Raw genomic sequence first — 14,193 nt, 5'->3', positions numbered from 1 at the left:
ACTCATCTTGCCACTGTAGATGGATTGCCTCTTCTGACACCACGTTGCCTGACATTATGACATTCTGTCCTGTCATGAGGCTGCTGTTGTATTATACGCTGTCATCTTGGTAGTCACTATAAATATTTATGCTTGTCACCTTCTGAACATTTCCCCTTGGCTGTTTTTTTCATGCTCTGTGCTGATAACATCTGTGTCAGCTAAGTCTAGTGAAGATCTAATTCTGGTATGGCATTAAAAATGTGATTTTACTGGGTGGATTTTGGGGTAATCGTTTCATAGGATCTAATGCATATACATTCATGGTTTTGGGTGGCAGTCACTAAATCGGGTCTTAATCTAAATAATCTCCCTATCATCCCATGAATATTTCAGTATCGGGATCTCATTCCTACAGACCTGCCCGTGTAACCTTGTGGGTGGGTGGGTGGCGGGGGGAATCAATGCTACTATTTGATATTCAACACCAGAATGCGTCATCCTCTCCCAGGGGTAAAACTGGAAAATGTCACGCCAGAATACGCTCATGAGCCAAGTCAGTCTCTGCTCTTTTACTCGTATCCTTTTGTGTGAGGGCGTCTCAGCTATTTCCCCCCCTTCAAACCCGTCCCAAACTGAAGTACTCAGACAGCTGCCTGCTGCTGTTAATGAATTGGAGTGGTGGGGAATAACAATCTTTAAAATAAGCTGACTCCATCACGCCAACCACAGCCGCATTACTCCCCTCAACGCTCATAGCTGCCTACAGTTTTTACACTAATCAATTGCGCTCCAATTTAAATTATCCTGAAAGGAATTTAGAAGCTCCCACGCCCTTCCCTGTTCTACCTGCACCATGAGTACAGCAAGGGATCCCGGAAAATGATATCGCACCAATGCCATCGCAGTACGAAGCTGGTCACCATCACAAGTATTGTGCTTTGTGTTTCTCCTTTTTAAAAAGATTGCTGGCTGTATTTGGTAATTTTACAAAGTAATCCTATTGGAATGGCAGTTGACAAAGAAAGACCATGTGGTTCCGTTTGGATCCATGGTGATGCCAAAGGTGGATATTTTGTCATGTGACCGAGGGCCACCACAAATTACTTCTCATCTGGGTGGGGCGGCGGCTCAGAGGTGCAGCATCTGCTCAGCATGTGGGACAGACCCGGGCATTATACGGCCCGCGGGCCACATCCGGCCCGCTGGATGACCCTGACTGGCCCCCCTGCCGTGCTGGGGAGCGAGGCGCCTTTGAAAGCCCTGCAGAAGCCGGTTGCTTGGCTTTCAAAAGCGCCCCACCCCCCTGCCTTTTGGCCCGGCCCTCCACAATATTTTCTGTTTCTTATGCGGCCCCATGGAAAAAATAATTGCCCACCCCTGATGTGGGAGGTCCCACTTTCAATCTCCCCATCTCCACTTAGTGGCAAGTGATGGGGAAATCTTCTGCCTTAGGTCTGCTACCAGAAAGGGTAGTCAGTACACACTTTGATGGGCCAAGGGTCTCACTCAGGAGAAGGCGGCTTCATGTGTTCTTTTCCCAACACCAACACCCAGCTTCCCTCATTGCAGGATGATGGGCCAAGGGTTTCTACTTGGACCAAAGTTTCCAGTTTTCCAAGACATTTAACTGACAAGGTTCCATGGCGCAATAGTACAGCCTCTACTTTGCATGAAGAAGGTCCCGGGTTCAATCCCAGGCATCTCTAGTTAAAGGAATAGGCAGGAGGGGATGGGAAAGACCCTTGCCTGAGACCCTGGAGATCTGCGGCCAGTCCGTGCACACAATAGTGATTTTGAAGGACTAGCGGCCTGATTCAGGATAAGACACCTTCCTGTGAGGATCTGAAGATCTGGTTTGGTTGTATGCTGAGGTCACTGGAAAGGACAGTGGAGAAGCGAGGACAGAAGTGGCTTGAGGAAAGGAGAGGAAAAGTCCAAGGCCAAAGGGCAGGAGAGCAGGGCTGGCAGCAGGAAGGAGGGCAACACAGGTGAAGAAAGCCAAGGAGGCAGCTGGCTGGGCAAGAGTAGGTGAGTCGTCGGGGTGCACTGGGACAGATTAGGCATGTTTTCCACTCAGATCCGTAAGTTATTGCTGTTTTCTCCTTTGTTGCTCACACGCCTGTTTCTGTTCTGGCTGACCCTGCAGCCGTCTTCCTGCTGCTGGGATCCCCGTTCTCCCTGGAAATCTCCCAGAATTGCAGCTCGTGTCCAGATCCTGGCGATCAGTTTCCCCAGGAGAAAATGGCAGCAGTGGAGGGTGGACCATGTGGCCTTACGTCCAATGGTGGGATCCAACCGGATCAACCACTGGTTCGCCCCCCGCCACGCACACCCCCGCCGCCCCTTACCTGGCGACTGAGCCTCCGGCCCCCCTTCCTGATGTTGAGTGGCGGGGGGGGGTGCGAGGAAAGGCAGCGGCTTTGCGTGGCCGGCTGTGGCACAGCCTTCAGGGGAGGTCCAGGAGGCCTGTTGGAGCTCCAGCAGGGCGCGCCACATGTGGCACAGGCTGCGGGGATGGCCTGCCCTGCTGGTACTCCAGCAGGCCTCCCAATCCTCCTTTGAAGGCCGTGCGCAATGGCACCACCCCAGGGCGGCCGCTAATTGAGCTGAGCGCCTCTGGGCTGATGGCCTGATCTGCAGCTGCCCTGGGATGGTGCCATAGTGGGATATAGCCGGTCAGCTACTGGTTTGGCAGAACCGGTGTGAACCAGCAGAATCCCACCTATTCTCACGTCTCCTCCCTTCCCAGTATGCCCCCAGGCCCTCCAGGAATTCCCTGAACTTGAGCCAACAGCCTTATTTGTGCAACAAATAAACAGAGCCCCAGATCCAGCCTGCTCTGCCCACCAAAGTTCCTCCTCGGCTCAGGGAACATGGGCCGATATGCCATGTTTAGGCAATCAAAAAATACTTACAAGGGCTTTTCTGTGTGGGATTTTTTCATTGGCTCTGACCCCATGCATTGCTTCAGTTCTTCCCTGTGATTTTTGTGCTTTTAGTTTTCATTTCCGCTGTCAAAAAATCAGGAGTAAGTTGAGTGTGTGGAAAAGTCCTAAGGATGCCGGTACAATAATAGAATTGATGCTGTGTGAACAGCAGTGGCCACAGCCTGGTACCGGTATAAAATAAAATAAAATAAAGTTAGGATTGTTTGCATCCCTCTATATCACAGATGTCAAACTTGCGGCCCTCCAGATGTTATGGACTACCATTCCCATCATCCCCTGCCAGCATGATAGTGGCAGGGGATGATGGGAACTGTAGTCTATAACATCTGGAGGGCAGCGAGTTTGACACCTGTGCTCTATATGGTTTAGGATTAGCGGCCATAGTGTAGAACTGGCCAACACATGAAGCTGCCTGTATACCGAATCACCAGTATTGGCCATAAGATCAGTCTTGTCTTCCCAGACTGGCAGCAGCTGTCCAATCTGTCTGGTACAGGGTCTCTCCTAACACCTGCTGCCTGGCCCTTTTAACTGGAGATGCCGCTGGGGGCTGTACCTGGGGCCTTCCGCATATAAAGCAGAGGCCGTTCCACCCAACCACACATGCACCCTTTCAATGCTGGTTTTATGTCATGAGAAATTTGCAGAAGCCCAGAGGGGCAAGGACGTTTTTCAGTATGGATCAGATAGAATGTTTGGTTTCCTGGAAGAGAAGGTGGTGAAGCCTCCGTATCCTGCTTTCAGCATCTTCAAATTAGGAGCTTTTAGAAAATAAACAGTCTCAGGTGGATATCTTCAGGCCGCTCAGCAAAGATGAACTTGTTCTACTATATCAACTGCACAAACTGAAACAATTATTAGCGACTATTTATACACTGATGGAAATGAGAAACAAAAAAAATAGCATTTATAAAGACAGATGGGGAAAAGACTTGACCATACAAGTCTTGACCATACAAGGGAGCAGCAGTGGCGTAGTGGCTAAGAGCAGGTGCACTCTGATCTGGAGGAACCGGGTTTGATTCCCTGCTCTGCCACTTGAGTTGTGGAGGCTTATCTGGGGAATTCAGATTAGCCTGTGCACTCCCACACATGCCTGCTGGGTGACCTTGGGCTTGTCACAGCTTTTCGAAGCTCTCTCAGCCCCACCCACCTCACAGGATGTTTGTTGTGAGGGGGGAAGGTCAAGGAGATTGTAAGCCCCTTTGAGTCTCCTACAGGAGAGAAAGGGGGGATATAAATCCAAACTCTTCTTCTTCTTCATAACAGCAAATTTGTAGATTAGTTGAAATAAAGAAGGTTTAAAAAAAAGCAAATGTAGGTATGAGGGAGAAACACTTAACACCATGTATAGATGATATTTCAGTCTGGATACGGTAGTAAAAATTGCACCTACAGGCCCAGATTGGTGCCAAAGGTACAACAAGCAGTCTGGGCCATTTCTGTGCATCTGGTAGAAATGCCAATTATTTTTTTTTAATGTTTCAGAATATTTAGGACCATGAGCGAAATCCTATAAATAAGACTACCCTGATACCCTCAGATGGCTCTTCCAGATATCATTCCACAACAAACTCAAGGGAAAATAAAGTATATGATTAAGAACTGCCGTACAGGCGTTAGGTTGCTACTAGTGCAGGCTTAGAAACAGGTCAAGGTATCTGAGACCTGGATCAGCAAAATGGGGTCTGATGCACATGGAAAAAATAGCGCATTAAAATACTGGCTGTCGGGGGACCCCATTGGCACAGGCATCCTTCGAGATTTGGGGTAGACGAGGCAAAGAACTCTGCAAATGAAGAAGAAGAAGGATCACTTTGCAATGATCTAGGACAGGGGTCCCCAAACTTTTTAAACAGGGGGCCAGTTCACTGTCCCTCAGACTGTTGGAGGGCCGGACTAAAAAAAACTATGAACAAATTCCTATGCACAAATGATTGTAAAATGTTTGATTTCACCTTTCAGCCTTTCTGTCACGGTCTATTTTTAGAACAGTGACCAAAGTATGTCAAGTACAGGGTGGGCTCCAAATATTGTTGGGGAGGCTGTGGAATACCTTCCCCTGTAAAAAAAAAGCAGAACTTTCCCAACGAAGCATTCCATCTAACCCAGGATCAGGTATCTTCCTGGGTTCTTTCCTCCCTAGCAGCCAGCGAGCGATTCGCCAGCCTGGCTGATGCCAATGGGAGTGAGGCGGAACAGAAAGCCTGAGAGCAACACATGGAGTAGCTGAGAGGGAAGGGCGGAGCAGGCGTTGCCACATGAAAGGTTTCCAACTCTGGGTCAGAAAATTCAAGGAGATTTGGGGGTGCCATCATGTAACTGCAATCAACGGCCGTTTGGGCCGGTTCCTCCTCTCCCTCGAGCCCCCACTGCACATGAATGGAGCCATCGCTGCCATGCCTGGTGGGCCGGATAAATGCCTTCAGGGGGCCACATTTGGCCCCCGGGCCGTAGTTTGGGGACCCCTGATCTAGGAGATGTTGTGTGATAAGATGATGGGGGGGATGTTTTTGAAGGTTGGGGAGCAGGGAGTCTCCCGGCATGGTTGGGTTCCAGACACTGCTGTGTTTTAACAAACCAGCCTAATTTCCAGTCTTTCTTCAGAGCCACTTCCAAGTGTTCAGAGGGTTGCTGATCTTGAGGTGGGGCCTGAAGGTCTCCTGGAATTACAACTGATCTCTGGGCTACAGAAATATGTTTCCCTGGTGATAACAGCTGCTTTGAGGGGTGAACTCTATAGCATTCTACCCCACTGAGGTCTCTCACTAGTCTCCGTTCCCAGATCTCCAGGGGTTTGCCGACCCAGAGTTGGCAACCCTAGAAAAAGGCCTGATTTTCTATGTAAGCTTTGTGCCACGCCCCCACCCCTCAGCAGCCAACCAGTTCTTCCGGAGGGCCAGTGAGAGGCAGATGTTGCCTTCTGGGACTGGTGGTGTTCAGAGATCAATTGCCTTGGAACGTGGTGATTCACCTTTAGTCCTGATAGACTACTTTGCTTCATGTTAAACACACGTTTCCCCACATCTGCAGAGATGCTGGACATCCTCTCATTCTTATTGGTTTACCAAGCTCAGCTGAACAAATTCATGAAGGTCAGTTTTTCATGAAAGGATTAATTTATGTTTTTTCAAAACTGTTTATTTTGAGGTACGGGAACGCCACAGGGCTGTGTGTTGAGCCCTTTACTGTTCACCCTTTATACATATGATTGTACTCCTGTCTATCATAGTAACACCATTATCAAATTTGCTGATGACACAACGGTGGTGGGGCTCATCTCTGGAGGGGATGAGTCTGCCTATCGGAATGAAGTGGACCGACTGCTCTCATGGTGCAGGGAAAATAACCTGGTTCTTAACACTAACAAGACAAAGGAGCTCATAGTGGACTATAGAAGGAATAGCTCAGAAATTCAGCCCTTGACTATAAATGGAGATCAAGTGGAGCGGGTGGCTAGTTTTAAATTCCTGGGCGTTATGATTAAAGAGGATTTGACCTGGGGAGTACAGACTACCGCGGTGGTTAAGAAAGCCCAGCAAAGACTGTACTTTCTGAGACTTTTAAGGAAGCAACAACTAGATGGAAAACTTCTGGTGTCCTTTTACCGCTGTGCTATAGAGAGTGTCCTAACCTACTGCATCTGTGTATGGTTCTCCAGTTGCACAGTGGCGAATAGGAAGGCGCTCCAAAGGGTGATCAATACTGCACAAAGGATTATCGGCTGCCCTCTCCCCTCCTTGGAAGAAATCTATAATGCCCGAAGTCTAAATAAAGCCCAAAATATTCTAAGGGACCCGTCTCATCCAGCACACTCTCTTTTTAAACTGCTACCATCTGGCAGACGATACAGGGCCCTCAGAACTAGGACAAAGAGGCTTAGAGACAGCTTCTACTCTAGAGCTGTGGCTATGCTAAACTCCGCTGCTTCATATTGATGTATTTGGGGCTATGTAGGGATGGGTGGAGGATGATGATGTATGAGTCTGAAATTGCATGAGTCTGAAATTGTATGAGTCTGAAATTGTGTGCATCGAGGAATGCTGCTGTAAATTTCGTTGTGCGTGCACAATGACAATAAAATGCTTATGCTTATGTAGTTTTACTGAAACTTGAAACCAAATAGTCTACCATGCCTGAGCCTATATAAAACTCCATTTTATTCACAACAGCACATTTTGTTTTATTATTCATCTTTAAATGTATGGGCTGTTTTTCCACTACGGGGCCCTCAAAATGGCTTAGCAACATAAATCACCTGAGTTATGTTGCCTGTGAGGCAATAAAGCTTAACTGAAACAAGGAGATAGTTGTCATATAAAACCTCAACTAATTACATTAGTAGTGATATATTTAGACTTCCATCAAATCACGGGATTTGAGGGGCTGGCGGGAATCCCGAGGGTGTTGGAAAGACCTGTGTCTGAAGCTCATCCAGATAAACCTCCAAGCCAAAAGAGCATTCCTGGTCAGTTTCTGCCACTGTTGATTTTTCAATGTTACAACGCTGTTTCCCCAAATATAAGACATCCCCAGAAAATAAGACGTGGTAGAGGTTTTGCTGAAGTGCGAAATATAAGGCATCCCCCAAAAGTAAGACGTAGCAAAGTTTTTGCTTGGAAGCATGCCCGACGAACAGAACACAGAAAAATAAGACATCCCCTGAAAATAAGACATAGCGCATCTTTGGGAGCAAAAATTAATATGAGACACTGTCTTATTTTCGGGGAAACATGGTAAGACATTTTGAGAAAGTTATCGTCCTACGTAATTTAGCCTAAGTAGTGCTTACCAAAATTCCCCAGAATCTTAGATGCGCATATAGCATTTTCCATGTGTGTGGATTCTGCCATACATTATACCTTGAGTGCTCAGCCTCACAATTTGGACAGGTGATTTCAGTGGTACGCAGAAGGAAATGTAGGCCCTTGAACCTGGGACTTTCTCTGAAAAGACCCTCTCTCATGGGCTCTCCAAACAAGCCTCTTGGATTGATGCGACCATCAGGAGGATCTCTCCCCGTGATCTTAATTCTGGGGCAGGAACATATGGGATAAAAACAGTTCTTCGGGTACCCTAACCACATTGAGCAAGCCCTTCCTGAGGCAGCCAAACTGTGGCCTATTTCTCTGTTGGTTTTAATGTAGAAAAAAGCCACCAGTTTTGATCAGGGCCGTGACCAGAGGTGGGATCCAGCAGGTTCTCACAGGTTCCCGAGAGTAGGTTACTAATTATTTGTGTGTGCCAGAGGGGGTTACTAATTGGTGATTTTGCCACGTGATTTTTGCCTTAGTTACGCCCTTCCTCTCAGCAGTAGTGCGCAGAACTTGAAGCAGTCTAGCAGGAGGTGCACCAGCGTGCGTGGCAGCCTGCGCCAGCGTGCAATCGTTTCCTGCTCAAGGACCAGCGCAGCGGCTGCATCCTTGCCACAGCCCCGCCCAGGAATGCCCCGCCCCAGAATGCCCGGCCACGCCCCTGTCGTGCCACGCCCAGCCCCATTGGCGCTACGCCACAGTTTGAATCCCACCACCATGGGAACCTGTTATTAAAATTTTTCGATCCCACCACTGGCCGGAGGGGGGTTGAACCATTTCTTCAGTCGAATTTACCCCACTCCTTAGCTGCAGTCAGTCCAGTAAGAAAAAGAGGTATCTGTATTATACCAAAGGACTGAATATATATTTCAGGGCAGACTATATAGAGTAGGCTGTGGCTGTGGCTCTCTGTTTGGTGATAAATCTACACTTACGTGTATCATTCCAGGTGAAGGAAATTACACAGCAGAGCACTTCTCCTTACAATAAATGGCCCCATCTGTACCGAAAACTGAAATGCCAAGGAGAGAAGTTCTATCTCAACTATAGCCCTGAGAGATAGTTCATGGTAGCAGCAAGATATGCTCCTTAAAAATTGAGTACAGTATGAGAATTAGTGGTGTTTGATCCCTTTGGGTGTGTGGACTCTGGGAAAGCTGGGTGAGCCCTTTCGCATACCAAGTCATACCTCCCTTTGCAACTGAGAGTTTTAAACTGCTTGACATTTGGGATGCAGGTTCCAGAGATGAATCTCATACTTGTCCCGCTGAAGCCCACGGAAGTGAATCTCAGATTGATTTCTTGATTTGCTGGCTTTTCTTGAAAGAACTTTAAAAACACAGACTGAATCCAGCTCTTTCTTGGTACATTCCTCACAATCAGGAATTGGCTGCCGGCCATCTAATTGAGGAACAAAATGTTGAGGAACATCTAACTGCCTTCTTATTTATTTATCTTTTACATGGGGAAGCAACTTTTTTGAGAAATGTATTTAGAGGTCATTTAAGGATCATGCTGTCTATATTCAATTGCATTTCTTCTATCAAATGACAATAAAAGAACTCATAACACTGAGAATGAAAATTATACAATTGGTAATATGAATTAATAATGTGGCCTAAGATTCAAACGTTCATAAAATTGGTTGTGGTTCTGAATTTAATTACAGCAGCTTCATAACAATGTGATTAAATTACAGTCCCAGAATAAGTAGTATATTTTACCATTTATTTGCTATGCCAAATAGACCTAATGAAAGGAAAAAAGGTTTGTTTGAAGGACCAGAATAGCAGCTCTGAAAAAGACACCCCATTTCTCCTTCTTTTGAATACTGTACTCAAATAATGTCTTTAAATAATGTTGCTAGTATGATCTTTATTGCTTCCTGCATTTTGCTACACAAATTTCAGCCTACACAGCAGATGATGCAATTCATTTGCAAAATGTAATTTCCATCTCTGCATACTAATCGATTTTTCCACAAACACCTGCTATCAGTTATGATAATAAAACTGCCATTCTGAATTGAAAAGGGGCCAAATGGAGCTTCACAAGAAAATGACTTAAGTGTCTTTCAATGCAACTAATGTAGTAATACTTCTGTAGTGCCAACATTTTCCCAAGCATTTGCATTTTCTCTGTCTAAACATAAACCAAGGCTGATAAACAATTCATAGGGGAAGAGCTCAGATTCCATCTTCACTGCAGAAGACCTGACTGATGAAGCTCTACTGCTTGAAAGAGGGCAGTAGACAATGGCCTAGACACCTGGGTGCAGCCCTCATACTGCTATTTGATTGAATCACAGCTGAAGTCAGCATTGATAGACTTAATGTTTCCGCTGCAGAATCAATGGGTATAAAGAATGGCCACTGTTCACAGAACCATACCCAGCAGGGTTTTGAACTTGTGTTTTCCAAACAACAGCACCTTCCCTAGCCGCAGACTGGCAGGCTATTTGTCAAACTCAACAGAATTTCAAACTCGGTTCAGGTTTGACAGTAGTCATGAGGAAGCAGAGCTCAATGGGCCAAGCAGGGCAGATCTTGTCTGATCTTGGAAGCTGTGCAGAATTGGCCTTGGTTTGTACTTAGATGGGAGACCACCAAGGAAGTCCGGGGTCATTGTGCCCAGATTATTCAATGGCAAATCACCTCTCTTGCCATGAAAACCCTCCAGTAGTGGCTGCAAGCTGGCTGTGACTTGACGGCACGTCCACCACCAACAGGAAGTCAAATGCAGGAGATTATCACAATGAAAAGAAGGGTCCCGTAGGACCCCTTCTGTGCACCCCTTCTCTTGGCCCTTATTTCTGTTCTTCCTGATCTTTTCTTTTTCTCTCGTAAGTCTGCAGGTAGGGCTTATGTTTTAACAACACTTTTAAAATAATAAATAGTATCAACTTTGCATATACACAGAAGGGCTCATCAGAAATATCAGCAGGAGAGTCAGTGTGATGTCTGAAGTCAGCATAAGACTCGGTGAGCAAAGACCAGCTGTGCCGGGCAGCTCTCTGGCTTCAAGAACCAGCCACTGACTTTCAGCCAGTCACTGTCTATTTATTATTTGATTAGATTTAATACCCAGCCCCTCCCCAGCCTAGTCTGGGCTCCAGGTGGCCTAAATATGTAATTCTAAAACAATAATCATAAAACAGCCTAACCTGTTTCACAGAGTTGTCATAAGAATAAAATGACGGTGGTATTAACCACTTAAGTTGCTCTCGGTGTCCAGGGCAAGATCAAAAATGTATGAGAACTGAAAGCAGAAGTTATCAATCCTATCCAGCACTTTCAAGAAGAGGAGCTTGTAAAGAACGGTTACTGGAACTTCTCCCCGGATTATGGCCATAATTTTATTCAGCTATATTGATACTATAAATGGGGGATTGCAAATTACACCGTGAAAACATGAGCATAAAAATCCCAAATATATTCTTGCAAGTCTACAAAAACCTTTCTATTTATTTCGAAGAATGAGAAGAGTTGGTTTTTATAAGCCACTTTTCTCTATCTTTAAAGTGTCTCAAAGCATCTTCCAATCACCTTCCCTTCCTCTCCCCCCAATAGACACCTTGTGAGGCAGGTGGGGCTGAGAGAGTTCTGAGAGAACTGTGACTAGCCTAAGGTCACCCAGCAGGCTTCATGTGGAGGAACAGGGAAACCAATCCAGTTCTCCAGATTAGATTCTCTCACTCACATAAAGGAATGATGAATCAAACCCAGATTAGAGTCTGCTGCTCTTTACCACTTCGCCACATTGGTATTTACTTTATATTCTGCCTTTCTCCCCAGTGAAAACCCAAGAATCTTACATTGTTCTCTTCGCCTCTGTTTAATCCTCACAACAGCCCTGAGAGGTAGGTTAGGCTAAGATTATGTGATTTGCCCAAGGTCCCCCAGTGAGTTTCCATGGTGTGAGTAGGGATTTGAATATGTGCCACCCAGATCCTAGTTCATTAACCCCCTTAACCACTACACCATACGACTATTTATGTGTGGCTACATGGATGAATATACAAACTTGTGATAACCATTAATTTATGCAAATATACAAACACCCACACGTATCTACATGAAATGCATGCCGATATAAAATGCCTCTGCCACAAGTTCCCAGACTCATTTTCAATTCTTTGAGCATTTGGCTTCTTTATTTATCTAAGAGGCGGTCACCTGACAACAAGCGTTGAAGGAGGGGTTGGAGGTTCTGGAGGTTCAGCTGTGGCGTGGTCTGGTGGAGTTTGTTCCTAACATTGGCCTGCAGATCTGGTTGAGAGTCTTCAGAGGTGTATCACAGAGAAAAGTCTGTTTCTCACTGTGAGAACGTTGTTCAAAGTGAGAAACAGATTTTTCTCTGTGATACACCTCTGAAGATGCCAGCCACAGATGCAGGCGAAACGTTAGGAACAAAATCCACCAGACCACGGCCACACAGCCCGGAAAACCCTCCAGAACCAGTTGAATCCGGCCGTGAAAGCCTTTGACGAGGGGTTGGAGGCTTCAAAACACATCTTTTACGCAAGGAATTTGGAGCATAGACCTTGTATATTGATACACACACACACATATTTAAATGATTATGATGAGTTTGTATATCCACCTGTGTAATCGCACCTGGCAATTGCCATAGTTTGCATGAATGCATAGGGGATTTTAATGCTTATTTTGTACTTAACATTCCTGCTTTAAACTTATCTGCAGATCTTGATTTATTTCAATCATAATGTAATGCAAACTTTGTACAGCATAATTAGAGTCATCCCTAATTTCAAACCACTTTATTCAAATTTAGAAATGTTTGAATAAACTTTTAGCAGTTTTGAAGCTTCAAGAAAGCTGCCTTTCCTTGCCAGTATGAAGTGGGAAGAATAGTACTCCTTGCTTACTCAGCATGTATACAGATAGTACAGGAAGTGCAGCTGGGACTAAACTTAAACCAGAGGAAGGAAAAAGTCTCCAGGGACTTGGAGCTCATAGAAATGATGAACCGGTATTATTTTGAGGAACACTTTTGTTCAACCTGTTCAGCAGAAACAAACCACTTTAAAGTTGATTGTGTATTCAGTGATGGCCTTTGTGAGCTATTACCTCTTGCATCCTTGACTGATCAGCCATGAAAAGTTTTCGAGGTCATATATGACATTATGTTGAGCCATTTTGGCTGGAGTGTGTCATTAACGGGGCGCCAAGCAAAGCCAACCCAGTGGAGCCCCTGTTATGCCTGGGTCTCTTAAAAGTACTCATTCAACCCCATGGGGTCTCCTTGTAAGAACAAAGAAGTAATTCAACTGGAGCTCAGAGTACTGCTGATTGTTATCGAAAATCAGGCGAGAACCTCATCTCCTTCCATTTGTCTGAGAAATGACTATGAAGAAATTGTCAGGGATGTTGGAAGATTAATTATATAATGCCGTGTCAAGTTTTTATTTGGATAGTGGCAGGAGAAGGGGCTTTGGAAAAGCCAGCTGAAAGAGCAGCAAATGGCAGGCAAGAAGGAAGGAAGGAAGGAGGGAGGGAGGGAGGGAGGGAGGGAGGGAGGGAGGGAGGGAGGGAAGACAGACAGACAGACAGACAGACAGACAGACAGACAGACCCTGGGACTTTTCCTATGCTGCATTTTCCCTACACTGAAGTAGGTTCCTGAAGTCGAATCAGGAATGTGCTGCGTGTTATTTGACATTTCGCCTTAAGTAACCCGCTCTGCAATTCTTATGACACATTGCAGTGACAAAGAGCACTTGTCAATGTAACATGTGAAGCAGCTCCCAAAAGGTCAATTTGTTTTGGAGTCGGAAGAGAGTTTTGGAGTCTTCATATGGTATCAGAGTTCATTTATGTGGCTCAAGAGCATGTAACCTTGTTGGGTGTCTTGCCTGGGCCTTGGGTCATTCTCGTTGCTCATGGTACCATCTATCTCTGGCTCAGTTCAGTTGTGCTGCCAAAACACAGGGAGGGGAACTTACAATTCAGTTTTAAGCAGAGTTTTACCATCTGACTTAAGTGCCCACTTAAGTGCCCACTGACTTAAGTGGACATAAAAAGGGAGGGTGTACATCAGATTCATAAGATGGTGACCTTCACTGTAGCTTGCATACAGCGTCATTGGAGCAGGGATAGGATAAAAACGAGTGGGTAGAGGCAGCTGGCAGACCAGAACCGTGAACGAATGGATCAAAGTGTAGCTGCAGACAACGATTTATGCTCATACTAGAAGGGGATGATATCTGAATAGAGAAAAAGTTCCACCATTCCTTTGCCTCCAAAGCTAAGTGGAGGTGGCAGCCGAGCTATGAATCAGAATATGTCACTGCGAGAACAGAAGGCCTAAGCCAGCCAGATGCTTTGTCCATTTGAAAGCTCGGCCTAGGGTCGGGGTCTCTGCTGTGGTGCCCATGAGCGCCCTGGGGCCTGCCGGCACCTTTCTTTGTTCCCACCAAGTGTTTTGAG

At 45.9% G+C, this 14,193-nt stretch overlaps 1 protein-coding gene across 4 annotated transcripts in view; it reads left to right on the top strand.

Moving 5' to 3' along the window:
* Positions 1 to 14,193, top strand: part of ENOX1 (ecto-NOX disulfide-thiol exchanger 1) — a 334,756-nt gene that overhangs the window by 272,489 nt on the left and 48,074 nt on the right. The gene's annotated exons all lie outside the window — the stretch shown is intronic.

The sequence above is a fragment of the Sphaerodactylus townsendi genome, linkage group LG04 (assembly GCF_021028975.2).
Source record: "Sphaerodactylus townsendi isolate TG3544 linkage group LG04, MPM_Stown_v2.3, whole genome shotgun sequence".
In the NCBI taxonomy this organism is placed as follows: domain Eukaryota; kingdom Metazoa; phylum Chordata; class Lepidosauria; order Squamata; family Sphaerodactylidae; genus Sphaerodactylus; species Sphaerodactylus townsendi.
The sequence above is the reverse complement of the archived record's forward strand: the minus strand, read 5'-3'. Positions and strand labels throughout refer to the sequence as shown.